General features: G+C 43.8%; 1 protein-coding gene across 5 annotated transcripts in view; it reads right to left on the reverse strand.

Moving 5' to 3' along the window:
* sema5ba (sema domain, seven thrombospondin repeats (type 1 and type 1-like), transmembrane domain (TM) and short cytoplasmic domain, (semaphorin) 5Ba) overlaps window positions 1–26,027 on the reverse strand; it is a 265,659-nt gene that overhangs the window by 165,139 nt on the left and 74,493 nt on the right. The window contains exon 1 of one of the 5 annotated variants that reach the window (XM_049594060.1): window positions 4,646–4,704. The exons of the other annotated variants lie outside the window; for them this stretch is intronic. The gene's annotated coding sequence lies outside the window, so the exon portion shown is untranslated. Of the gene's footprint in view, window positions 1–4,645; window positions 4,705–26,027 lie in introns of those variants that run through there. 5 annotated transcript variants of the gene reach the window in all.

Raw genomic sequence — 26,027 nt, forward strand, 5'->3', positions numbered from 1 at the left:
TAAATGTTTAAAAGCTGGAGGCAGAGTATTTCCTGTTAAGGTGTACTGCATTAATATCTCACCAGGAAGCTTCAGCTCGCTGTAAACAACCTAAAGCAGTCAGCTCCTCCTCCTCCTCCTCCTCCTCCTCCTCCCAGTGGCTGACAATAAAAAGACTACAGCTCCTGGGTGCAGAGATAATTCTGGAAGGATCAACCTAGATAAACAAGGTAAGCTCTCCTTTTTATAAAATCATTTCCAGTCTTTATCCAGATTGCAGCCAGAACATCTCAACCTTTCCTGAGCACAGGCTCTCACAAGTCCCTGCCAATGCCAACGCGTATCTATGGCAACAGAGCGGCGAGTTGGTAGTCAGGCAGCGGGAACCAGGTTGAGTGTATTTCGGCACAGGCCTCAACAGTCTCCGGGGGGGTGGGGAGGACTGCCCACTGATGAAGAGGAAGAGGAAGAGGAAGTGAAGTGAAGTGCTTACAGGACAATGAAACGCCTGAACGATGCAAATATGAACGATGTGTGTTAAAATTAGACGCTATGTGTATGAGTGTGTCATAAATGTCCAAAGCTTCAGGTCTGGAAGAGACTTGTGAAGATGTCCCATCAGAGACTGACTAGAAAGATATTTAATTGGGTGACCCTCATGGTGACCCTCATGGTGACCCCCGGCCTAACAAGTGGAAATCCTTATTTTATTCAAACAACTTGTCGTTTATTTTCCAGAACAGGTTCCTGTCTGATATTCAGATCAGGAGTTGAGACAAATGGTCCACTGACATGTGCTACAAACCAAAACTACAAACTTACTGTCAGCTACAGTGTGAAACCTTACGTGAAGTATAATCTAAACAAAAGGCAGATATCTCTGTGGGCTCAGATACACTCTACACACAATCTGTTTGATGTGTCAGTTAGGTGAAGTTGAGAATGAGGTTTATTTGTTGTTTTACTGTCAACTGTCTCTGTGTACAGAGATATAATCCATTAAAATGATCTTTATTTATGTTGATTTCTTTTGGTTGGATGATCATGAATTTAAATTTTGTTTCAGAAGATGAAGCTTTTCTGTGGCAGAGTTTCTTCCCCGGCCTGAGACACAAGGCAGAGGATTTGTCTGAGGACTGAGCAGTAAAATAACTCGTACGTAGAGATCATGCTTTGGTTTAAAGTACCTGGTTTTGGTGGCACAGTCCTGACAGGAAACAAAGCAATGTCTCAATTAAAAAACAACTGCTTTTGGTTGAACTATCCTGACAGGAAACGCAGCAATGTTTGGATAAAAACAAAAAAATCACTTTGTGTGGCACCTTCCCAGCTGGAGATACAGCAACAGGTCGCTAAAAACGACCACTTATTGTGGCTAAAAGTTGCTGTAAACGCAGCAATGATCTGCAGCTTGGCGGACGTCTCACTTACATGTCACGCCATCCACCATCCCCTCCACCTCCTGATGACAAAGTCAGCTCAGATACTTTCACTTTATAAATTTGAATATGATACATATGAAATGTAAAAATAATGTATCCCTGGTTTGCAGGATTATACAGTGCCAAGTCTTTCCTCAGACGACTGGGCTGTGAATGGAAAGCTAAATTAGGTTTTCAGGGCAGCAGAGAGTCGATGCTCTGAGCTGATGAAGAAAAAGGCCTAATAAAAAACTGGAGTCTGTTCTCCCACTTCCCTTGTTCATTTGACTGAAACTGTGCTGTCAGAAGATGGTTCCTCCTGACAGCCTTGGCTCCGAGTGCTACAGTCGCCCTCAGCTAAAGAAAAGACTCTGGGAGAGAGGCCAGGCGAAAGGGCCCTAACTACTGCTTTTCAAATCTGTGTCCGTGCGATTGTCAGAGCACATCACATTCCTCCGGGGCAGCAGGGCCTCTCGGCAGGTGTGTCGATCCTCCTCGTACCAGTTGTAAAACCCTCTCCCCTATCTCATTTTTATCCTCCTCCTTCTCTTATCACTCCTTATTTGGTTTGCACTCTGCTGCTCCTTCATTTCTTTCTTCCATCACTCTGGAGACCGTTATGGTCCAAGAGTTTCCAGAGTCCGCTGCACCTTTGCTGGCCGTTTGCTTCTTCATTTCAACCCAGCCTGTGAGGGGAGTACCTCTAATTACAACTCAATGCTAGCTCCCCGAGCCTGATCTCATCAGAATCTATTACGACACTGATTAAATTGCTTCTGGCCCGTCGGGAAGCTGCTGCCGCCTGTATAAAAGAACTGCCTATTTTATGCCATTTTGGAGCGGGACAAGGAAGGAAGTGTGTGTGTGTGTGTGTGTGTGTGTGTGGCCAGCGGGTGAAATAAGAATCAATGTTTGTTGCTTTTAGAAAAATCTGTCATCACGGAGAGCAGAGAAGAAATTTAATTGGTAATTTCTACAGCGCAGCTCCGAGGGGAGGGATCTTTTCTCTTTTTCTTTGATTCGTTAAAAGTGATTAGACATCATTGTTAAGCATCTTTTAGCAGGATTTCAAGTTAAACCCCTCCAGAGCTTTAAGTGCATGAAAAATGTGTTCCTACACAGCCTGCCGCCGATCCTCCCAACGCTCATCATTAGCTTGCATGGCACAGGAATACCAATACTGTACCTCCTCCTCCAAAAGCTCAAAGGAATTCTCTTGCACACACACACAAAAATGAATTACAACAGAAGGAAATAACACCTGTTTCCTCAAGGAACTCAACGCGAGATCGATGCCTCCAGTTCTGAGTGTAGATCAAGCCGGTTTTTAAACAAAACAAAACGCTCATTTCACTCTTGTCATTTTACCTTGCGGTTGTTTCATGGTAAAAACATGTACAGTAAAGTGTGTGTGTGTTTACGTGTGTCCCTGTTTAATCAAACTAACAAATCAACCCAACCTCACAACGTCCTGATAAATGCCGACACCCGCTCCATGGATGCATATTGCCACCATATTCCCATCCTATTCAAGTCTTCCCGCAGGGGGTTTGGTCCAGCCAAGGCTACACTGACCATGTCGAATTCACCTCAATAGCTCAACCCCACCAATCTCTTTAATGCCTGCGCTGCTATGGGAGGGGTGGGCAGGGGCCACGGGGGCCTCATGAGAGTCCCAAGGGAACGGGGTCGAACATGCAGACAACACACTTGGGGGAAGGACGCAGGAATGTGCGATGAAGACGGTTACAGACGACATAGACGGTCTTTTTTTTTCTCTTTCTCCTCTTCGAAATAGAGAGGGCGACTGCGGGGTCACGGTGAGCATCTCCTGTTATTGAGTCTCTCCACTCATGCTTGAGAAGGCAGGCACAACTGGAGAAAGGGTCTTCTATAGGATTGAGGGAGGGTTGACCTCGGACCACAGAAAAAAGAGTGTGAATGTGTGTGTGTGTGTGTGTGTGTGTGTGTTTGGGGGAGAACATTGAGTGACAGGGCTGATGAGGTGGCGAGGTTGACAGGCGCTGTCTGGATTATGTCCGATATCAAATCAGAGGCTGTGCTGGAATCAAGGCATTGTGGTGCCCGAGGGAAGGTGGCATCTGATATCCTCATATAGCTGAGGGACTGTCAACTCAGACGTGATGTGAGAGGAGGCAGCAAAACACAGAGACAGGAGAAAAAGACACAGGATGTGAGCGCACATTTGGTCCATAGATTTGTGGTTATATACATGTGTAAAGCTCAGAGTGTGTCCGTGAGATAAACACATGACCTGACTGTGTGTCTGTGCTCACTGCTGCATTAGTTTCTGTCTTTCTGCACGAATCTGTCTGTTTTTTCCTTTTAATTATTTTCCAATTATTTTCCACAGTGTGTGCAGATATCGCAGCCCAATCTCCAGGAAAAATGTCGGGACTGTACATCTCTGCAAACCACGGTTACATTACCTGTGTGCGTTATTATGTAGCTCATATGTTGAAACTTGTCTTTATGTTTTAACGATGCAGTGGTTGACGTGTCACTCGGTTCAGTGTTGGGCAGCAGTGTCACTACAAGTAGCTGTGGTACTAACTTAACTCCATTTCTCAGTAGCATGGTGGTGACATCACAGCTCTCTGAGTCAAATATCTTTTCAGTAGGAAAGTTTATTAATTTTGAATAAAATCTCCAAAGTGCAGCGGACTGTCGTCGGGATAAAGGTAAGGATAATAAAACTGAGGCGAAGTCATGTGACTGACGCCAGCACCACACTGAGGCATGTAGACGAGGGATAGCTTTAATGTTGTGAAACTTAATTTGATGGAGAGCAGCTGGTAGTTTAGCTCACTACATCTTTCAAGTAGCTTGCCCAACACTGGCTCGGGTTGGGCACAAAAAACACTTGTTTATGGTTGGGAAAATATATTGTTTAGCTTAAAATACCTTCTTAGGTGGCACAATCCCGACTGAAGACACACCAATGTCTCTGTAAAAACACTACTACATTTCATGGCACTGTCATGGCAAAAAAATGCAGCAAAGTCTTGGTAAAAAAAACAACTGCTTTCAGTGGCACTACACTGGCAGGAAATGCAGCCATGTCTGTAGAAAATAGCCGTATTTTGAGGCACTATCCTCGATAGAAACACAGTAATGTCTCGACAAAACAACCACTTTTCATGGCACAATTTTCATGCTGTGAAAACACAGCAACAGTCACATTTGGTGGCTAAAAAGTTGCAGGAAAAAAGGCAATGACTCACTAAAACACAGCTGACTGTGCTGTCTGGAGGTCTGCAGCTCGGCAATATCCTCGACAAGGTGTAACACCATCCACCATCTCCTCCAGCTCCTGATGACAAAGTCAGATACTACGTGACTTAAGGAACATTTACGTGTTTAGTATAAAACAAATGTAATGTACTTGTGGTTTGCAGAAATGTACAAATTCAACATTTCCTTCTGGAGACTGGGCTGAATATCTGCAGGTGAGTCTCTCAATAAAAGTCAAAATATTAACTCATTCACTTTGCAAACAGCAGCCGACAAAAAGATCTCCACTCAAGATCTGTTTACTCCTTTGTTCTGTAGATTTTCACTCTCACAGCAGATTAAATTTGTTCCTCTGTTGCAAAACTGTAGATGTTACAGCCATGCCTGAAATCACCCCTAAATAAGAGAAACTCAACGTCTGTGTCTAAAATGAGCCGTAATGAGATTCTGAACACTAATGACTCATCAGCAATTTGCGTCACCGCTGACAGGTGAAGTGTAATTTCATAATTGTCATTTTCACACCTATTAAATGCTAATTATTGCATTGTGGAGATGCTGTTAGATATTAGTGACCATGCCCTGAACTATACTTTGTGAAGGCACTGAACAGGGGATATATTACTTCTTTTATTTTACCAGGGAGTCCCATCATGATTAAAATCGATTCTAAAGAAGAGACCTGCCCAAGGTACAAAATAAAAACATTAAATAGAACTTATAAAGTAATATGATACAAACATTTGCAATAAAACAGAAGAACAGCTGTTTAAGATGGCGGCTTCTCAAGAAAAACAACCACATGCCTTTATCACATCACATCATACATGTCAGACAGATCATACTGTGACAGAGTGCGTCAGCAGCTTTTGAGTTCCTTCGTCAACAAACACTTCAGTTCCTGTAAAAATCGTCCGGGTTCATTCATGCACACACATTAGCAATTTATATCCTCAAATTAATAATCTGTGTGTACTAATTAGTAATTTGTTCCATCAAATTAATAAGTCGTGCCCTCCACTTCTACATCCTGTCCTCAAATTACACCATCAGTTCTCTCAATGAGGCTAATAACATTAAGTTATTTCAGCAGTTGTAATTGAAGTCACAGGTTACAGCAGCGAGCCTCAGCTTCAGGGTGCAGATGGACTCATACTGATATTGACACTGATATCAATACATCCACTTTGTTCCCACCTAACGTCAGTGAGCATCATCAGGTCTCTTCTATTAACATCACAAAGTGATCAGAACTAACCTTTGGCTGTTTGTAAACAGTTATTGGCTGTATATGTGTGTGTGCGCTTTATATCTAGCAACTAGCGTGAACTCAGGCCCGTCACAATAACGTGCGCAGGGCCTCGTGTAACTGCGTTACACCACTGGGTGACAACACACAGTTATACGACTCAGAAAGCAGCTGCAGCAACTTTCAGATTTTAACAGACAGCATAAATAAACACATAGACGAGTGGTCGGCAACCTGCAGCTCTTTAGCTCCTCTCCTGTGGCTTTGACAAATAATTATATGAAGATTAATAATGGTTATTTTAAGACTTTAATTTTCATTTATCCTTGTTGTGAGCCTAAAGTGACTCTAACATTCTTCACTCATAAATAGGTGTAAAATGATTTAATAACTAAAATGCACAGCACGTTCGGGGTGGGAATAATCGACACAGCATAGTATCACAATATTTTTGTGTGGCAATATTGTGTCTTCACACAGTGCCCAGTATCGATTTTTTTTATTAAATAAGTTATTAATATTGCAAGTACAAATTAAATTTTCAGTTGCCTACTAGAATAATATAATCATTTGTTTTTCTCTGCTGAAAAAATTGTCTGAAGTGAGATGGAAACTTTAACTGAAGATAAAACATGTTGACAAAATTTATCTTTTATCCCAATACTCAGCATATCATATTTAAAACTGCAATAATATTGTATTGGGACTCAGTATCTTGATAATATCGTATCGTGGAACCTCTATTGATCTGGCACCTTTTCCTCTAAATTTTGATGAACCTCAAATGCACTGTCCAGTCTCGAGTTCTCCTTGCAAAGGATCGACTCCAAATCCCAAAAAACTAAAAGTCTTATTTGTCAAATTTAAAGGTGCGTGGACAAATTTGTTTGCTCTTATCGCAACGCTGCAAAGTTAAAGCACCAAATAATCATCAGCAGCTCAGTGTAGAGCCACTCTGTGGGAACAACATGTGGGAACAAATGTTCATTTAGACCTGTCAGTAATGTTCAGAGGTTAGTTTAAACTACGTTTCCTTCACTATCAGGCTCAGATGTGTTTTACAGTTCCAGATACATTTTTTTTTTGCTTTTGGGGCCAACAACAACAAAAGGTATGCGACCTCTGATCACCAAGCAGCACCAGGTCTAAAAGAACTGTTTCCGGAGAAATACACCAGCGTCCCGTCTCAAACAGCTCCTGATTACAGCTGTTTCATTTTTAGAGATTGACACGGTCAGGTCTGTAAAACCTGAGCTGAGCCTCACTGAAGAGACGACCAAACAAACACCTGCCTCTCGTAAAGGTGGATCTCAGCCATGAGCCACTCGTAGCACCAATCAGGAGCAGAGTATGATTCAGCGAGGAGTGATTGAGGAAGAGTTTGATTGAAGTGTAACGCACTAAGGCCACAGAGAGACGGCTATTAGTGGCAGTAAATGACAAATCAGACTGCAGTGTTATTACAGGGGTTGATTGACAGGCGGCTGAGGGTGGGGATGATTCAGTGTCTCATCTTCTTCCCTCTCACACAGAGATTCAAACTCCAGCCTCCTCCTTCAAACACACACCTGTAAGAGCCAGACACTTCATACCTGTCCACATCCCCAGCCTGTAATAACACACTCTGTCTGGCCCTCAGAAACTCTATTATGATTTCACTTGGCACTGTCAACCACAGTCTCACACCTTCATTCACACACACACACACACACACACACAGACCATAATGTGATATTATCGACTGCATTTCTCCCTGTGTCTACCTGATACTCTTTCATCGTAGTGAACTCGGAGCCCCCGGGCCCGTATTGATTTGAACTCACCCAACTAGTTCAGAGAAGCTCAGGGAGTAAGAGACTGTTCAATTTTGGCCACCGGTTTCACATTAGAGAGTTACTCTGCTCAGGTGCATTACAGAGAGCGGGCTGCAGCGGGCCTCGCAGGAAAACCAATCCCAAAGAGGTTTAAAAACACCATGTAAATGCCAACAATGAAGAATCAAACCCTGCTGTACTGTACAACACTGCTGCAGACCAGCAAAAAGCAATTTGCCATTTAGAAAGTGGATCTAATCTGCTCTGATGATGTCTTCAGATATTCACTGGAAGCAATCAACAGCCTGTGCGTTTTAAGGCAGCTTTTTTTAATCATATTTCCTGATGGAAGCAATTTAAAAGAAATGTGGTCCTGATTTTGAGAATCTGCACGCCTCATGTTCGTCAGCACTTTAATTATTGTTTTTATTTGTCCAATTAATCTACAAGTTTTTGTAAAGTTATGTTTGATGAGTTATAACATCAATCTGCTTTTAAACAGCTTCATTAACATATGTATTTATTTTTAATAACATTTAACTTTAGCATTTAAAGAGACACTTAATTAAACCAAATATTAATACCTAATAATAGACCAAATTAAAAAAAACACATGTTCCCCCTCTTCCCTGTAGAGCTGTTTGTCAGTGTAGACAGTTCTGGTGTGAGCTGCAGAGTGTTGCAGATATGGGCCGTAGAGATGTCTGACTTCTCTCCAGTGTAACAGAACTAGATGACACTCAGCTTGAGGAGCTCAAAACTCAACATCAATGTTTCTTTACATGACCTCAAGATAATCAAAACTATCACCAAAACTATATACACTGGTAAACAGCTCTACAGGGAAGAGGTTAAATTTGTAGTTTTGATTTTGGGGTGGGGTTTCGCCGGTTCAAAGAACCCAAAATGGCATCTTTAATTTCTGACCAACAGTCTGAAACATAGTCTTTGATTCAAGGTGATATAAAACAGAGAAAAGAAACCAGGTTAGGTTTGGCATTCTTGCTTGATTAATGCTGATCTATAAACTATTATCAATAGTACTGTAAACTAATTTTCTTCTCCAAGGGGTCACAGGATGTTTTACAGGACAGAAGCCAAAACAGATGTCTGCTTTATCTGACGAAAAAATGTTCTTTTGTCCTAAACGTAACCACGTGTGTGTGTGTGTGTTGTTGAAGGAAAAAAAACATCAGCTGGTGGTGTTGTACAGACGTAGCGCTTTTATTTTGAAAGAGACTGTATCAAACTGCACATTTCCTGTGAAAACAGAAGTGTACTTTGAAAACAGACAATGCATGTAACAGGCTGAAGTTGACACGGCGTCCCAGAACGTCAACAACCAACACACCCAGGGTACCTTGGACGTCATATGTGGACATGTGACGAGGTCACAGTGAGGATGAGTTGACCATGTGCGCCCTTTAAAATATGTTTTCAGCTGAGTGCGCTCTGAACAGTGCAAAACATTTTTGGTAGACACACAAAGTGAACAAGTGTGAACTCATCTGTTACATAGGTGTATAGGTGAATTAAGAAATGTGGTTTATTGAACTTACATTTACGTATTCTTAACTGAACCAATGTTATTATTGCTATTTTAGGAAACGAGTGTCCTATTCTTTAAATCTGAACCCACCTGCAGGACTCCAAACTATGCCTCAGGTCAAATGACTCAAATCTACCAAACTAAAATATCCTTTATCCGATTTGTCAGTAAAATTCAACTCGCCCTATGATTCATTCAGCGCACTTAGCATTCAGAACATCCTGGTACTATTTCTTGTACACTCAGTCTTCAGAGTTGTGGCCTTTTCCTTGTCTTTTAGCAAAGCCATGTGTCAGCGGCATGAGGTCAGAGGGACAGTGCCCAGATGATGGGCTATTAGAGAACAAAGAGGCAGGAACATGAGTAACCACTCAAACAAAAGGTCTCTGCGACACATTTCTGGCCTGACACGGCCACAAAAGACGGCCGTCTGATACTCTGAAAGGAAGGTGTTAATTGGAGAGCCAAAGGTCACAAAGAAAAGGAGGGTCCTGGGGGGGCACTGTGAGCTTTTATCCTTCCTTGTGTTCTTCACTCGAAAATAAGAACTGATTAGAAGTCTGTAGGGCAGACTGTGGAGTTGAGCAACAGGTGTTCAACCAACACGAGTTTCAGAGTGTCTCAACTTTATATCTGACTAACCCGCCCATAGGTGAACATTCAGCAGAAACAATTAGCTGATGAGTCGATTAGTTGATTCAAAAACTATCAATTTTAATCATCGTCTTTTTTTGAATATTTTTTCAGCAATATAAAGGCCAAACAGGGCACGCAAGCTACGAGCATGCACGAGATGTTTATGCTCAACCAAGCTAGTCTCACTCCAAAGTCGTCAAAGTCTGGCGCCTGGGCGGTGACTTCCAGAAATGGACAAAAAACAGTTGTCCTTTCACGTCAGCATGATACGAGACCGGTCGCCATTTTTGTTTAACAGCGCCCTACGGCATCAGGGGGAAACTCGGTGGGACAACGTCGAAGGTAGGGTCCAACAACCACCGATCTTCACCCAGGAGACCGGAGTTCACTTCCTGTAAGGGGGCGATCACACCAACAAGGAAAGCTAGAAATGAGATGCCAGTAAAACAATCGATTCCCTATGATACGCCGCGTCTGACTGGTTTTCAAGCATTTTTTATGACGCGCGTCTTTCTGGCGTCTTTTTAGACGAGTGTTTGTAGATGCTGAATGTTGAAATAATCTCAACTTTTGGGCGTCAGGCGGCAGTAGCACCACCAGCAGAGCAACGGCAAGTGCCCTCCTCCATCTTGGGTCCATTTTCAATACGCTCAATGAAAGGCCGCTTCAGGCATTTCAAGCATCGTTGAAGTGTCCGTGTTTCTAGCGCCACCTGTAGGTGTGATCAGCCCCTTAGATTGTAAACCCAACCACGTTCTTTTGTTATTGAAGGAAAAAAAACATCAGTTCAGGGTGTTGTACCGATGCAGTGCTTTTATTTTGAAAGAGACTGTATCAAACTGTACACTTCCTGTGAAAACAGAAGTGTATTTTGAAAACAGACAATGCATGTAACAGGCTGAAGTTGACACGGCGTCCCAGAACGTCAACAACCAACACACCCAGGGTACTACCAGACTTCAAGGCTCCCTGTGGGCTCTCAGTGAAGAGTCGTACAGACGTCTGCACAGACGAACCTTCCCGTCCAGTCTTCCCTGTTGAACTGATAAGCGCAGTGCCCCCAGAGGTGCACGACCAAGCACCGTGACAACTTCCTGAGCCTTCGCACTCGATGCAAAAGGGTGATTACATCATTTTCTAATGCATGAACGTCACACTGGGGACACTACGGGGAGCATAAACCACACTGTGGGGACCCTGCAGTGGGCACATGCCCCTATAGCATGACGCTTTATAGAGCAAACAATTAATTGATAAAGAAAACAATTATTAGCTGCAGCTCCACAGACCACAGAGACCAATTTCATTCTTGTTGTGAGGTCCACCAATTCAGACCTTTGTTGTTTCACTCTGTCTTTGCAGCTGATAATACAAATGCACAAACACAAATCCTGCAGTCGCTCTGTCACAGTATTATTCTACAATATTTCAGAGTAACTGGTGAAGTTAATAGGAATGAATGTTATATCTGTTTCCATTATAATTATGTCCACTAATGTCAAAGCTGGTATCCTGCGACTGTGAATGAACACTGTGAGTATGATGGTGTCACTGACAGCTGGGTGACTTTAAATAAAGTGAACTGTTAACACTTTAAAAGAGAACGATAAGATGATTCAGTTAAAATGATTCTTCTTGTGTTACGTAATATGGATTAATATAAAACTGTATCAACAGTGTCTGCCTTTATTGTGCTCTTAACTTTTGGAAATGGAATATTATCTGTTAGTATAAACTACACCAAACAATTAGCAATATTGATTTTCAGTTACAGCCGTCGGCCCCGAAATTCCATTTAATCTCTAGTGATTACACTGAGAGCGTTTTCCTAATAGGTGCGACTGATTCGTGATGTGCCTGAGTATAATTCCCCTCTGCTCAGTGTTCACATTAGTAATGTTATTCTGTACCTGAGTCCACCTGTGCCATCATCATGATATTTTTGTTGTTCTTCAGAGTAGAAAAGGGCGCCGCAGATGGACACACCGACATGTTCTCCCCGTGTCAGCGTGGGTTTCCTCCAGGTGCTCCCACATGTTCTCCCTGTGTCAGTGTGGGTTTCCTCCAGGTGCTCTGACATGTTCTCCCTGTGTCAGCGTGGGTTTCCTCCAGGTGCTCTGACATGTTCTCCCTGTGTCAGCGTGGGTTTCCTCCAGGTGCTCTGACATGTTCTCCCCGTGTCAGTGTGGGTTTCCTCCAGGTGCTCTGACATGTTCTCCCTGTGTCAGCGTGGGTTTCCTCCAGGTGCTCTGACATGTTCTCCCTGTGTCAGTGTGGGTTTCCTCCAGGTGCTCTGACATGTTCTCCCTGTGTCAGCGTGGGTTTCCTCCAGGTGCTCTGACATGTTCTCCCTGTGTCAGTGTGGGTTTCCTCCAGGTGCTCTGACATGTTCTCCCTGTGTCAGCGTGGGTTTCCTCCAGGTGCTCTGACATGTTCTCCCTGTGTCAGTGTGGGTTTCCTCCAGGTGCTCTGACATGTTCTCCCTGTGTCAGCGTGGGTTTCCTCCAGGTGCTCTGACATGTTCTTTCAGCCCAGGTCCCTGATGTAAAAGCCCCCTAAAGCTCATTTTGCCTGAGACCTCCTGGATCTCATTGATGGTCCTTGGTGGTCTCTTGGCCGTCCTCCATGACGCTGCATACTCTCAGATCTTTCAGTGTGTGGCCTTCAGGCTGCTAAAAGCCTTTAACATGTCTCTGTGATGAGTTGCAGGCACTGCAGGGTGACGGCGGCCAGGCTGATAACAGCTGATAACATAAGATAGTGGCATACGACTATCTTTCCACTTCAAACATGGAGGAGTTGGAATTTCACAAACCATGCGAGGAATCCTAAACCAACCCACACATCAACACAACAGTGTGTTCATGTGGGGTCTAAAAACACAAACCTGGGTCTGATTCATTAGTACCAGTGAGGACCTGTCAGTGAGGCCGCCCTCTGGGTGCACAGATGACCCACAGAGTGCAGGATTCCTGCCTGTGTGTTATCTGTACCACACACCGAATCGCCCTTCCACTCTGCATGCAGTTCCCTTCGGCTGGGAGAGCAAAGCGGGCATTATGAGGCAGCGATTCAGAGACCTCGCACTTATTAGCTGCTATCTCAAGGACGACACGACACGCTCTGTTCTAATTAACTGGAGCGGACACCAAACAAAACACACACAGAAGGCCGAGCCAGACAGTGTAATTGATGAGCAAATTTATTACATCTGACTTCAAAGAGAGCCCGGATCAAAAAACATAGCAGCAGAGATACACGGTGTGCGGCGGCGTGTACAGTATGCAACACAAACACACACGGAGAAACACGCTAAACTGTTGTGAAGCTAATTATCAAGGTGCAGCTGCTGCTGTGTGTTTAATGCTGTCTGTATGGCTGTAATAATCATTATAACAGACTGATCTGGATATCCACTGCATGTGATGATATTTACTCCAGTATCTGAAATGCTTTAAGAACAATAACTGAGTAAATGTTTACAATATTCATGCTGTCACAGATTCAACTTGTTTATCATTTATAAGACATGATGCATTTGTCACAGCATGATTTATAAAAATATAATAATGCTACATTTTAAAGTTTCTGTTCAGAGCAGGAACGTTGCAGCGTTATCCTGTCTCGCCATTCTGTATAAACGGTATGAACACAGAATGGGGGCTGAGTTGTCTCGCCTTTAAGCCGTCAGCTGAGGCAGCACCTGAGCTGAATCAACATCTGTGTAAAAAGACTGAACCTGCAGGACGGGACAGGCGTGATGTTTTGACGGCGTGCTCTGTGTGCGACCCAAGTGCAAGAGATCAACGGTAAGCCCACGAGCTAGCTTAGCCTGGCTTTACACCGGCCTGAAGTGACCGAACTCACCACACCAGGATCGTGGATTTCAGACCTCAGATTGTCTGAGCTGGGACAGGTTCTTGGTCTTACCAGGATAATTCCGAAAGAGAAAGTCAATGACATAAAAAAGGTCGCTGAACTTTATGTCGTGATCAAGCTGCCGTCAGGGACGTCAAACAATGACAGCGATTGGCCATGTATCATACCAATGTGAAAGAACAGCTATTTTTGTCAGTGTCTGACGCCGGAAGTCGCCGGTTTTCGGTGACTTTGGAGTGTTTAGTTTACAGCCTGGTACAAAAAACAGTTTTAGACAACTTTAAAGGAATACTTGGACGATTTGGGAGTTATGCCCTTTCTCTATCATTTTCATATTGAGTCAAAATCATCGATATCTTTTTTTGTGTCTGTACGTCCAGTGGCTGGGTCTCAGCGGTTAGCATTGCGCTTACAGGGGGTCAGTACATTCTGCGCTGTGATCCGCGGAGGGATACACCGGTGAGCAGGCACAGGCACAGACAAACACACTCACTGTACAAAACTCAGTTGTTTATTTAGCCTAGCGATATCTCTCCGGACTACAGTAGCTGCAGAGCCATACCTGTTTGAGCCGGGGTATACAGATGAGGAACTCCAGGTGTTGGATGCTGAGCGGGCGAGAAGAGAGGCTGAATCCTCCGAGGCAGCGGAACAGCAAGGGGCCGAGGGGAGACGGAGGTCAGGGGAGGATTGATTGATTGATTGATTGATTGATTGATTGATTGATTGATTGGTGGTGTAGCTGCGGGGCTTGCCAACCTATGCCTACGGAGGTGGAATCATTTTGCTGCACAGAATGGGACTCAGTGCTACCATCATTGGGGAGGCTAGAGATATATCATCATCATCATCATCATCATCAGGAGGAGAACCACTGCAGAGAGTGCATCACAAGGAGTGAAAACTTTGCAGCAATCACTATCGCCTCCTGAGGTACAAGTGGTATTACAAGACCAGACAGGCCGGGGCTAGCTGGTTAGCATTTCAGTAGATAACTTTGCAACATTTTGATTTCTGTTGATAATGTCAGCTCAGTATTTGAATGTTTTAAACTAAAATTCTGCCATTTCTCACACACGACACCTTTATAGCTGCAGAAGCTGTTTGTCTGTCTGAAGTGACACATAGATCTGAAATATTACTGCATGATGTCTGATGTTTTAGCAAACAATCACCTGTTGACACATCCAGCAGACACAAAGCATCGTTATCATTCATTAGGAGTCGTCTCTGCTCTCCTGCTGAAGGTTATTTACTCTCCTTTTGGTTTGATCTCCATCAAGTTCAGAGAAAAATATCTCCCCCTTCCTTCAGCAGTGAGGCTCTAACCTTGTCTGTGAGCTGTTTGGTGCGGGGCAGGTCGTGTACAGTGAGTCTATCAGAGCTTGTTTTCTGAAAACAGCTGGTGGAAACAAGGTTGATGAGAGTGCTGGGACCTAAATGTGCCGTAAAAACCAAATATAAAGAGGCTGGAAAACCTCAGTGGAGATGCAGAGCTGGTCCACATTCTCTGTTATTCTGTCACAACAGAAAACACTCTGACATTACATGTAGTTATTATTTCATCGTGTTTCATGGTCGCTCTCTTCTTCCAACTTATCATTTGATTTATTGTTTTGTCCGCCCAACAGGTCCAGACCAAAATGTTCCCCTTTTCCAGTTTTTATAACAACAGAGACTCCAAAACGTCACATCTGAGAAGAAGGAGGTAGAAAACATTTGGCTTTATAAATGTGTAATTGATTAAATGTTTCAGCATTACAATAAAGTGAAGTCTTTAAAAGATGGAATTCAAGAAGAAATACTTTCCTTCTGTTTGCACACAGGTGATTGTTATTCGCCCGCGCCGGCATGGCAATTAAGTGCTGTGTTTGTGAGACGCAGGCAATATACCCCCTTGCCAATTAGAGGGAGGAGGGTTGTGGAGTGTTATTAGCAGCAGTGATCCAAAGTCATGATCCCATCAGCAGCAGCCATGCTCAGGGACAGACAGCGGGGCAATGAAAAGAGCCCTCAGCCTGCTGCTGAGCCCGCCGCTCGGGCAGACCTGGCTGGATTCAATCCCACACGCTGCCCTGATCGCTCACCCTGGACGCTGGGCATTAAGGGACACCCATACAGCAGACACCCACAGTGGCACACACACATACACACACACACACACACACACACACACACACACACTCCCTCAGGGTATAATCACTCGTTGTACCGGCCCTGGAGGAACCATAACAACATTGTTCTCAGCCTGCGCCTGCTCTGAATATAATGTCACCAGCTCCTGTTGTGAAAACATCATCATATCTTTGACATTAAATAAAACAGGGCGCACACACACACACACACACACACACACACACACACACACACACACACACACGGCAGCAACGCTGAAAGGACACGTTGGCCATGTTTCTGCTCTGATATATAAATATATCTGTGTGTAATACTCTGCTTTAAATCCATGTGTTCACATTGTGTAGTGACATTATTTCATGCTCTGATTTAAAATCACTGTTTAAAATGTGCCTGAAGGAAAACAGTAACTCACAGCCCTCTGTTTCTGAGGAGTGTTTGCCTCTCTGGTGGTTTAAGAAAACTGCAAAACAGGGTTTTCTTTATTAGATTTCAAGCTGACTGGGTGATTTGCTTGTTAAGCTGTCAGCCAATAACGATGGCAGGGACGAAAATAAAAGAGGGTCAGCTACGGGGTCGTAGAGACGGTGGCATGACGGAGAGCAGCCAACAGTTGGTAAGAAACAGTGAGCCGACTGTGAACACAGGAGCGCACAGACTGTGGGGCGTTTGTTCAGTAACTGTGTGTTACTGAAGACATTCACAGCATCAAGCTAGTTATTTTAGCAGCTTATAGCCACGTGTGACCTCTGACACAGACTGACTGGACACAGAGTCGGGTATCAGTTCACTGACGAGTCAGTTGTAACGTGTCCGGAGGCACTTCATCTATACAATTTTATCAAAAAGCTCACCACAGACAGTCTGAAGTTTTAAGTCCGTAATGAAGTGTTTGTTCTCCAGCTCAGTGTTTTTGTGACCACATGCTTCTTCCCAATTTGGACACCAGCATTTGCCACAGCACTTACCACATCTGGCGAATGCACACACAGAGCCAGGTACCTGCAAGCTAGGTGCTCTCAATCAGAGAGGGCGGAGTCTAGAGTTAGCAGACTTTTTAACCACCAAACCTGGGTGTTTTTTTAACAACCTATCACATTGTTTCCACCAGAGATAGTGCCATGAAAAGCACATTTTTTACTGAGACATCGTTGTGTTTCCTGCCGGGATAGTGCACAAAAAAAATGGTTATTTACCACGATATCACAGCGCTTCTTGCCCGGATAGTGCCACAGACAGGGGCAGTTTTTACCAAAATATCACTACTTTTCCTGCTAAGATAGTGCCACGAAAATCAGTTGTTAATCAAGATATTGCAGCTTTTTCTTGCCAGGATAACGCCATGGAAAGCTGGTGTTTTTTCACAGAGACACTGCTGCATGTCCTGCTGGAATAGTACCAAGATAAACAGCTGTTTTAAGCAAAACATCACTGCTACTTTCTCTGCTGGTGTAGTGTCACACAACGCGGTTATGTTTCATGTCAGGATAGCACCACGAAAACATTAGCGAGACACCACAGTGTTCAAGATAGTGCCATGAAAATTGGATGTTTACCACGACATTGCAACATTTATTGGCAGGATGGTGCCAAGTTACTGTCATGTTTCCTGCCGGGACAGTGCCATAAATGTTTCCTGCCGGGACAGTGCCATAAAAAGTGGTTGTTTGTCCACAGAGAGATCACTATATTTCGTGCCAGAACCGTGCCGGCAAAGGAGGGAATTTTAAGCCAAAACACGACCTTTTCATAACCATGTCCACCAGGTAGAGTGGCACAAAATGTGGAAGTTTTTTACAAAGACATCGCTGCACTTCCACCTGGGACGGTGCCACAAAGAGCAGCTGTTTTTTTTTTAACCAAAACATTACTGCATTTCATGCCAGGAGAGTTCAAACAAAGGGGCTTGTTTTTACTGAGACATGGCTGTGTTTCAGGTGGGGACTGTGCCACCAGAACCAGGTACTTTGAGCCAAAACATGATCTTTACCAAACCATAACCAAGAGGTTTTGTGCCTAAATCTATCCACACGTTAAGTTTCAACACATCAGCTACATAACAAAGGACAAATGTATCTGTGGTTTTCAGAAACATGCGATGTTTGGGTTGATGAGCTGTTTGGTACTAAGATGTGTTGGATTTTAAACTTGACTCCTCAGAGATGAGTCAGACAAAGAGTTAGCTGCTGATACATTTAGATTATTTTTCCTTCCTTTTCCTTCGTCCATTGTGCTGAGACAACAACTGTTGTTAATGACAATATTCCAGTTCCTGCATTTATTCCAACCACTGTTGCTGCGACTGTAAATGTGAACACATCACTCTAAAGACGACATCAGGTGCTTTATGAAAGCTTTCATTTAATTTTCAGTGTTCATTTACTTTACGAACACGTCTGTTTATCACATTATTGTTGCAAAGAGCACAGATGTCTCTTCCACCGCAGAGCTGCTCATCTTGCCTCTGTTCTATTTCCGTGGCAGCGAGCAGAGAGAGGAGCACTAATAAACCCTTCTGCTCCTTGTCAGCTCCCTTCCTCTCTGCACTGATAGATCCGAATTGTACCTCTACAACACCACACATCCCCTTCCTTACTGAAGCACACACATGCAGCTTTAATCACCAGGAAGCCGGGTAGGATTGGAACTCGTTGGAAATTAATGCGGCGTGAACTCAAAGTTTGACGGCCAGGCTCGAGGTTGGGTCCAGTTTTGTTTCTAATGTTTTATTTCTGAGGGCGAGAGCGCTCGCTGCAGATGAGATGGTGATGATAACTGAGCCCTTTTTCACAAGTGTGTCTCATTATTAATTCTATTATGGATGGTCTCTTTGCATGGAGCCCCATTAGACGGAGTCAGCCCACTAGAGCACAGCAGACCTCAGGTTTAATTGACACCACGGCACACACGGGAACGTGGAAGAAGGCATGATCTGAGTGCATGACTGATCAACGCAAATGCCAGCCTTCTCTCACAGGAGTCTGAATTTCAAGGAGGAATGAAGCAAATGTTTGAATTAGTATTCCAACAGGAAGAATTAACGGTGGAAAAGCAGAAAACTTTTAGTGGCTTTTAACGCGGTGAAGCTTCGACTGCACTGATACAAACTCTGAGTCCTTTTCTGAGCATCAATCTGAGCTTCATCTGATCCACAGTAATATTTTATTAAGGATGACAGTTCATCTAAAAAGAGCCACAATTTCAAGGCCTCTCACAATAATGACACACTGCTGAACTGTGTCGGATGATCAATCACAGCAGCCCGATGACAAGCTTGTGCTCAGTGTTTAAAGAGCTCTTTGTGTCTGTGCTGTGTCTGTGTTAGGAGTGACACGGCCGGCACGGCGGCACTGAGCGCGGTGCTTCGGTCATCCAGACACAACACAGACCACTTGTACACCTCTTCACATGCTGATTCTGTGCGCCCTGTTTTCCTGTCTGAGACACATTAGCTGAATGAAAAACAGCTCGCAGATAAACTGTCACATTTTGGAGCAGCTATGTTTTTTGGGGGGAAGGAAAGTATTTTATACAGACAGTTTTCTGATCACATCTCTGGAGGCAGTACTTAAAATAAAAGCTAAACAACAGTCAAACAAATAGCAGATGGTGAAGAATAGAAAACAGCAATCATTCAAATGACATGATTAGTAGGGCAGCAGAGATTTCCTCATCATAATCATGGAGCCTGTGAGGTGTGGCTGCTGTTTGGTACTCAGCTCTCCATTGTTACTCTGCTTTCTGCAGAGTGGCATCAAACCTTAACATGACAACAGGAATGCTAATGTTGGAGTGGCGACCTTTGCTGGTGATCGTATGGATTATTCAGCAGGAAATTCCACATTACCTATGGGACAGAGGAGCAGTCAGCGTGGCAAACGCTACGACAACCTTCAAGACCCACAGCAGATCTCCTGAGGAATGCTGATGGGCAGCGGAGCACCTCAGTGCGTCTCCAAACAACCAGGATCATGACTCCACATCAGGTTTGCAGAGGAACAGCTTCCACGTGTCCTCTGCTTGATTCTCATTTTATTGTCTGCGCTGAAACATCTTTACGCAACACTGATGAAATTCTACCTGCATCTAACTACAACTGTTTGTTTGTTTGTTCTGACTAGCTCAGATGCAATGCCTCCGTTTCTGAACAACACTTTTTCTCTGAGAACAAAAAGCCCTGTACCTGGAATACGGCTGCGACTAACAATTATCTTCATTATCAAGCAATCTACTGATTATTCTCGCCATGAATGGATTTATCATTAAGTCTATGAAGTGTCAAAAACTTGCTCATCATCATTTCCCAGAACTCAAAATGACAAAACCCAAGACTCTTAACTTACTGTCAAACATCACAAAGAAAAGCAGCAACTTCTCACATTGAAGAAGCTGACACCAGAAAATATTTGACATCTTTGACTGAAAAATGACTGAATCAATTAATCAGTTGTGAAAATAGTTTGCAATTAATTTTCTTTCAGTCGAGTAATCAATGAATTGACTCAACGTTGCAGCTCTAATCTGAAAACTCAGGTTTTACAGAAGAAGTCAAAATTTGAGTCTAAAATGAACAAAAGTTTGATTTAAATCAAAGACTATGAAATCAGAGAACAAATGAACAAGATCTGATCAGGCTCCTCTCAGATACTTGACAGTTTCTGATCCTGCGGACACGCCCAACAGAGAGCTGAGACTTGGTACCGTTCATTCATGCTTCAAACATGCGTCAAACATGCGTTTACATATCTGGTCTGATGCAAAGACAACACTTACAGGCCATTAGTCAGACAGCATACACCACGCTGACAGCTGTTAAAGGTCAGAGATAAACTGCTTTCATGACTGGTGACGTAAAAATAAAAAGCGGAAAAAAATATATTAGGGATGCACTGAAATGAAAATTTGTGGCCGAAGCCGAAGCCAAATAAAATTAAACTCTTGGCCGAATACTGAATATCATTGTTTAGTTTTTCATTAGTTTTTGCAGATGAACCCTCCAGATTAGTGTTGTCACGGTACCAAAATTGGGACCCGCTGTACGATACCAATGAAAATATCGTGGTTCTGAGTAGTATCACGATACCACAGCGAAAATGAAAAAATGAGGCAGATGTGCCTTTTGTCATTTATAAAAAGATAAATCACTTTTCTATAATACATCAATGATATTTCAATGGAATAAATTACTTATTGACTTATTCATACTTCAAAAACAGCATCAATAAGTGATTAACATAGGGGGGATCAAAATAAAATAAATAAATGAAATAAGAATCAACCAGCCACCCTCCTCCCCTGACAAGTAAAGAACAGTCCCTTCATAAGTAAAGAACAGTCCCTTCATAAGTAAAGAACAGTCCCTAAAGTGCGGTGAGGTTTGTGGACCGTTACCTGCCACAAAGAGAGAAATGTGAACGGCTCGTTTCTCCTCTGACACGTCACATACCTGTGTGCCACCACGGCTCAGCTGTCCAGGTACTACTGGGCAGTCATGACACCAATGAAGAGGATATTACTGGACCTGGAGCCGGACTTACCGTCACCGGTAAACCATTATCTTGCGCCGCAGAGCACTATGGCCGCTGTATTGCTGCTGCTGGTTGAAATCTGTACTCACACAGCCTGCTGAATGATTTATTTTGCTCGCACAAAACTATTTTTAGTCGCAATTGCGAGTGCGGTGACGGACGGAGTAAAATATCGCCACACTGCCGACATTTTACTCCGTCCATCACCGCACGCTGTTTGATTGCGTTATCAAAACACGCCGCTATTATTCGGCCTTGCTTTTCACTTATTCTACCGAATACCTTGGGTTTTTTTGCAATATTCAGCCGAATATATTCGGTTACCGAATATTCGGTGCATCCCTAAAATATATATAACTGAGTTGATGTGAAACGAAGGACAATTTGCAACAGCTGCGACCATGTACACACACACACACACACACACACACACACACACACAACCTAACCTTGACCTTTGTGCCAGGCCAAATTTCAGCCTGTGAAGACAAGAACTGTGGCGACCAAAGTGAGGGAACATTTTTGTAGACTGACCATGTGACAGAGCGACACACAGAGCAGCTGGTCGCAGCTAAGAACCAACGTCTGAACCCAAACGTGTGACTCCTTGGTTATCATCATTAAGATGAGAACATTCAACACCAGGAGCAACACCCCTCTGCTGCTCCTAAACACTCACCTCTTTTCCACATCAATACAGTTATTTATTAACAAGGAGAAGACACACAGCAAAGGACCACAGGTTGGAATCAAACTCACGCTGCTGCAAAGACTCAGCCGACATGTGGCACACACTCAGGGCTGAAAATTAACACCAAATGCGGGTAGATTTTCCATTTGGCTCTTAGCCACATTGTTTGTACCAAAGTAGTCATGTATTAAATTATATATGTAATAACTATTTGACGGAGGCTAATAGCAGACCGGCACTCTGTTTGTTGTGTGTCGCACTTAAATTGCTCCCCGCTGCATCAAGGAACCTGTAGGCCTACACGGAGGATGCGTGCACACGTAGGCACATGGAGCGCCTCGATCCATGATCTGCTGTTAGTAGCAAGCAGATTACCAGGTGTATGTAAACCACCGACAAAACGAAAAAACACAGACAAGGACGAAGCTGAAGCTGTAACGTTACAGAAAAAAAGAAAATGTTTTGTGAGAAATGGAGGTTCCGTTTCAAGCGGCCGGCTACACTACGATGCTGAGGGTGCAGTAATGAGCTGTAATGTATGTCAGCAGTATGCTAAAGAAAAAAAAAACTAACAACTCGTTTGTCATCGGTAACAAAACGATGAAGCTGGAGAACATCCGTGACCATGAACGCAGCAAAGTGTCAAAGTGCAAATGGAACTTTGAGCTCAAAACTTGATATTAAACTAATTTTGCTTCACATTTCACTCTGGCCTCTCCTTGTACCAACATGTATTCAACATGATACTGTATTATCTCAATGAAAAGCACTGAAACAAATGTTCACGTGACAGAAAAAGGCAACTCATTATTTTGGCTGGTAAAAAACATGCTTGGCCGGTGAGCCAAAAGTTAATTTTCAGTCCTGCACACACTCCACCAGGTGAGCTGGAGGTCACAGCAATTAACCAGATGTTTGATTAAGTGTGCTCATTTTCATATATGAAGAGTTGAGGGAAAGCGTTGCAACAACTTAATATAGTCCCAAAACCTGAATGTCAGAGCCCTGCAGGAGTGAATCGATGTCACCGTCACAAAACTGATGCAAATCAAAACTAACGGGACTTCATTCACGTCAAAGAGAGATCACCTGATCCAAACTTTTGTCAGGTTGGTTTTGTTTTTTATTTTTAAGGGCTTTAAGTGAAACTCAGAGCGTATGAGTCGTCTGGACACAATTCTCAACCTAAAGATGGCTGAGCCGGCAGGTAGCAGCTAATGTTGTTAACTCCATAAACAGTGCTAAACCACAGCAACAGTGCTGACAGAGCTAACGGTGTTAACCGGGGGGAACTGCAGGATGGGTGCTGCACTTCTGCAACAACAGCATCCAGATATCAGTCGTAGCAGAAGCCACATTTGAGATGCCACAAGCACTTCTATGAAAACAGACTGTGATCAAAATAAAATGCAAAGAAAGAAATGAACCGACATATGATCGCAGTGCAAAGCAGCGGTGATGAGCTGACCAGCGGGGAACACATGCACGCACGGCTGGACCAGTGTACCACAACACATGACAGAGAAGCTCAGATTACAACACAAAGAGGGAGCGAGGCGTCATTACTCCAGTTTAAGTTTACGTAGCAAACAGCTGTTCGCTGCTGTATTAACACTCTAAATGTCGCATACAGAATCTTTCAGGACACATCTAACAATCATCCCCATGACTCATAGTATGACATCACCATGCATTGACCTTTGCAGGTGACAGAGGTCAGTCATCTTCAGCGTGGCTGCAGGAAGTTGAATCTCAGGAACACGTACACACACGTTGTTTAAGCGAATCAACAAACAGCCGGTTGTGGTGTTTTTCTGACTTGTGGCAGAGAGTTTTATTTATGAGCCTCCTCATGAGATCAAAGCAAATCCATCAGACCCTTTGTTGTCTGAAGATTCAGTTTTACCCGCTGGGCGGAGATACATCATGTCCAAGGAAGAAAACAAAAACAGGTATCACATCCTTTGTCACCTGCAACTTCCATCTGCTTAACAAACTGCAACTTGACTCGGCACCTGAACTTCACGGCTTCAAGTCGCTGTAGTTATTATAATTTGTTTGTAGTGTCTTGTGGTGTCAAGATTTAATGCGTGTGTAAAGTCAGATTCTTTAAAGAGCAGCGGAGGGTTCATTCATTCATTTATGCTGTCAGAATTCTTCCAGCTAAACTTTAAACACAATGAGGAACACGTCTGAGCGAACAGTGAGTCAGTGCCGTCCGCCCTCTCTGCCAGGCAGCAACACTGGAATCCAATACAAATCTTGCGTGAATGTAATTAAGAGCAGGCTTCTTGCCTCCATGCTGCTGTTTCTCAGAGCCTCTAAAGAGCTCTGTACAGCAGGCTGCAGTCTCTCAGCACCCAGCGGTCACGTACAGCAGAGACGACAGCAGACAGCTGATGTGTCTGTCGCCGCTGATCAGCGACCGCTCGGCTGAATCCACTTCAGACTCAGAAAGACAGACAGCCCAGGTAGGAGGCATTCCATTAAAGACCAGCAATGTGCCTCCCCTGTTGATTAGAGAGCATTGATCTGCCACGAACAAACGACTGATTTGGAGCCCTGCTGGTGGATGAGCGACTGGGCGTGTGTGATGGAGCGAGGTGGAGGGAGCTGGAGACAGACAGAGGGTGAGTGAGAGCTGCTGCTCCCACCAAATCCATCTTATTGGATTTCAGCTGCAGGCATTCATCACCAGCCACCATCGTGCTGCTCAGGGATTGGCTGCAAAACTTTAATAAAAGCTCACCTGCCAACTACATACAAACACGCCGCCTGTCTGTCGGCGGCGCCTTTGTGATTCAGAAATGAGGAATTTTAGCAGGAGCATTAATTTAGTTGTTGACGGTTATATAACAATCTGACAAACAATCACTTTCAAAGCCTCCAATTACACACAAGAGAACAAAAATCAGACGCCGCAGTGTATGACACTGTCGCTGAGCAGGCCGCCAGCAGCAGCCGAGTGTGTGGACGTCTGTGAGGTTAGTACAGTGTGTGTGTTCAGGTCTCTGTGCTGTCCAGAGAAAAATCAATGGCTGATGATGCAGCAGACTGAGCGCAGCAGCTCTTTGCTTCTTAACAAGTCTCCTCAGACTCTCGGTGGTCTCGGCTCTGCCATCGCAACAGATGCAACAGGTCAGTGGCGTCGGCGGCAGCAGCTCGGGAAAATCCAAATCCTGTCACCTTCTCTTTAATTGGTCTGATCTGTGATATCATAAGCATCTGTCCTGTTGTCAGCAGTGTTGACCCAGACACTGTACCGACCAACACAGCTCGTTTTTCTCAGGGAAATTCAAGATTGAAACTATCAGAACGAAACAGGTGAAACAGCCGCCACAGGAAAATGATGTCATCGTACGTTTCTGCAAACCACCAACAAGTTTTGTATCTTTCTTAAGTATGAAATCAGCGTTTCTAAAGTGACGTAATATCTGAGCTGAATTAGTCAAACAGAGTCGGAGAGGATGGCAGATGATGTGGCACCTCAGCGAGACGCCTGCCCAGCCGCAGACAGCCGCAGACAGCCGCAGACAGCTGATCGAGACCAACAAACAACAAAACTGGTTGCTGTGTTTCCAAGTTTAAGTCAAGTCTCGAGCCTTTCCCAAACCGGACCCCGCCCACTCCCACTCCGTCGTGAAGTCTAACTCTGTTTGTCGTCACCTTCACTGCTGAATGAAGCTCCTTCATGAAGGCGTCGGCGATAAACACAGCGACAAGTTTTGGGACAGTGGAAAGAGGAACTGTCGGAACTTTTTCGGAGTTTTATTTATATCAATCTTAGTCCAATTTTAGGTTCTTAAGATTTACTTGTAGCACTTATATTTAATCTGTATGTGCTGCTACTGTTTCTTAGTTTTTGTATATTATGTTTTTAATCAGTAAAA

This window comes from Epinephelus fuscoguttatus, linkage group LG13 (assembly GCF_011397635.1).
Source record: "Epinephelus fuscoguttatus linkage group LG13, E.fuscoguttatus.final_Chr_v1".
NCBI lineage: Eukaryota > Metazoa > Chordata > Actinopteri > Perciformes > Serranidae > Epinephelus > Epinephelus fuscoguttatus.